The sequence below is a fragment of the Sabethes cyaneus genome, chromosome 2, assembly GCF_943734655.1.
Source record: "Sabethes cyaneus chromosome 2, idSabCyanKW18_F2, whole genome shotgun sequence".
Taxonomy (NCBI): Eukaryota; Metazoa; Arthropoda; class Insecta; order Diptera; family Culicidae; genus Sabethes; species Sabethes cyaneus.
Window position 1 is genome coordinate 194535374 of NC_071354.1, and position 3278 is coordinate 194538651.

Genomic DNA, 3278 nt, shown 5'->3' on the forward strand with positions numbered 1-3278 from the left:
TTGTTTTATGTATATTTCTCAAATGTCCACTAGAACAAAACCCTGGGTTTTCAATTTTTCGACAGTTTACAATACAGCTTACTGCCTACAATTTATCAGTTAGTGATACGTAGCGCCAATCAAAAGATATGGGATATTTTGGAATGTACAGAAAATTGTACATATTCAAAATATCCGGGAGACTTGATCCCCAGTTTAGGCACAATTGATCCATTTGCAAATATAAATTTTTAAAGCTCAACTTTCATTTGGAAGTTTTATTAAAATAGGCCTAGTTCATGTAGTATCATTATTTAGTGTACAACAGCCTAATTCAAAAGTATAAAAAGTATTTAGAAATCGTTAATTCCATCGATCTGTAAAAGTATAGCTTTGGACATCTTTTATAATCTGCGACGAGAACTTTTTCGTTGGGTTTGAATTTTTGAAGCATTATATTTTTCCTGTTTAATAATCAGAGCAGCCTCCAGCTTCAATTTCGTTGGTGCATCTGTAACGATGTGTATCTCCTCGTTTTCCTACTCTTCGCATATTTTTACGTGGCGATGCCTTTGGAAATGGTTTTATATCTACAGGTGTTTTGATAATTGTATTGTTCGGAATCATCGGGTACCAATGATTAATAGAATTCTTCTTCAAAGAAGATGAGTTGCTTTGTTCAAATAAATACTTCCGTCCGAGCAGTCTTTCTTCTTCCTTGTAAAATGCACGGGTTGCTCCTCATAGTCCGGTTGCTAAATGATCTTTTCAGAAGCATTTTTTCGTTTTCTAACATATCGCTTAAGTGTCATTACATTCAAGTTGAACATTTTTGCAGTCGTTCTGATCGGATCTCCGGACTATTCATGATTTTTACATGACGAATGTTTACGATATGAAGAATTGTTCATTTTATTATTTACGACATAACGGATTCCAAGTTCTTCAGTTCCTAATAAGAGGATCAAGTGTCACTGAAATTATGTGGATCAAGTGTACCTGTCGTAGTAAGTTTTACTGAAAATTAATTTTGTAAAATGTATACAAGTTTTATTGCAAAATGTATATAGTATCAATGAATACACATGTTTAGCTAATTTTTTGTTTGAAAAGCAATTAAAAATTTTCAAGACAGTTCTCCGTAGCCAAAAAGTTGGACTTCACTAAAAAAAGAAGTATAGAGAACTATTCCGTTGCAAATCTTACTATATTATATTTTCCTTGCAATGTAAAAATTTTTTACATTTTTGTTTTGCAATTTTGTTAGTTGAATGAAATGTACAACTTTATTTTTTTCTGCATAAAAAAAACATTGTATTTGCTGAGAAACAATGAATGGATCAAGTGTCCCAAGGGATCAAGTCTACCTGGTCTCCCCTATAGCAGAAAAACATGAATTTTCATGTATAATCTCATGAAAGAAGAATGTGTGAAGAATATTATCTAGGAAAAGTTTTCTGCACAAATATCTACCCTCGAGGAAAAACAATGGATGAAGTGCGGGTCGTGACAAAATGTCAGCTTCTTTCTCATATATTAATGTATAATCTTATTGTGGTGAATATTGGTCCTCGATCAATTTTTTTCATGATTCTTATTTACTATCTAGATGTTGGAGAAACCATTCTAAGCATTATGAGCACATATGCTAATATTTAATTTTAGATTATTTAGCTCGTATATAGAACTTGTGCTGAAATTTTAGGTTGGCTTTTATCTATTCGACATACTCTTTCGTTGTGTTTAGCCAATCTGAAAAACAATTTAGTATGACGAAACAGATTTAAGAGGAATAGCATACAGTCAAATTTCTTTAATTGCACTAAGCTTGGTATCGCCGATTATGACAAATTTGTTTAACTGAGCTGTTATAACTAACAGTTCAAGTGTTGTTCATGTTATCAAAATCGGCGATAAGCTTAGTGCAACTAACAAAATTAGACTGTAGTTTGGCTAGAAGCAGTGATATTTTTTCCTTAATATAGAAAACAAAGGACACGTACAGAATTCAAGCCGGAAAAATTGTTTCTAACTTGAAAAGGTCGATAGACAATCAGGTAGGTTCGATTCAGTCTATTTAAACTTCAAGAAAATCCCAATACGACCTAGTCAAATATACATTCGACTTGTATTCACAAAAAATCATCAGGAAATTGGAAATTTCAACTAAAATTGTTTATTCTAAGCACAGTTTTTCCCACGAATGTAGTCCAGCATAGAAATAAACATCAATGAATGAATAAGCGAGAAACCCGACAAATTTTCACTAGCTGCTTTGAAGTGTGAATTACGCATCTGTTAAGTATTTTCTCGTTATAATTACCCTTGACATATAGTGGCCGGTACGCTTTTAGACAGAACAGAAATTGATAGTAAAAGCAAACTCTGACCTTGTTGTTTCATCTCGACAGTTTTTAGACAATCGGATCGATTTTGTGACATACTACCTACCTACGGTGCGTAAAGTCACTCAAAAGGAACCGCAAAGAGTCACATCTCTCCATATTGTTTGCTGAATTTTAATTTGTTGTAAAAGCATTACAGTGTCAGGTTCATGGTTGACCAAAGCAAAACGACAATCCGAACGTGAAAGGGAAATGATTGTGACGCAGTCACACTTGACTAAGCATTTGTTTTGTTTGTTTGGTAAAGTTTACTAGGTTATAGTTTTGAATTCGTATTAAGATTAAGTTTAGCATCAGTCTGTCTTGATATACTGATGCTCAGTGTGGTGGATCTTTTGAAAATATTGGACTATATATCAGCTTGGTCCTTGCCTTAGAACATCGACTGCATTTAAAACCACACGTCAAAACAAAACGTCACAGGGCTTACGATAATTATATCGGGCAAATGAGAAAATAATTGTTAGAAAAATTTGCATTGCAGCACACAGTATACAGCTTGAAAGCTAATCCGTATCACGTCACAGGAGGATTTTCCGCGACACATTTCTTTCGATGCACGTTACGCGTTTGCTAACTGAACTTGCTAGTAGAAATAGATCGCGTTAAAGCGTGAAGTTCCTTCGCGCGGTCGCTTTGCCGCTCAGTCAGTTGCCGATAGACCGTTGGAATAGATGCAAAGTATGCGCCGTATCTATCGAAGCACGTGCGTGGTCAGCAGCAGCAGCAGCGGTCGGTTGTGATAGTTTGTTTCAGTTTTTACTGTCAATTGATTAATCTGATTTCGGCAAGTGGAGTGACGCGGAAATAAAGCATGAAATGCTTAGCAAAGTGTTGGATGGTGTTTTTTATCACCACAATTCAGTGGCTGTGCAAGGTCGAGACATTCGAATT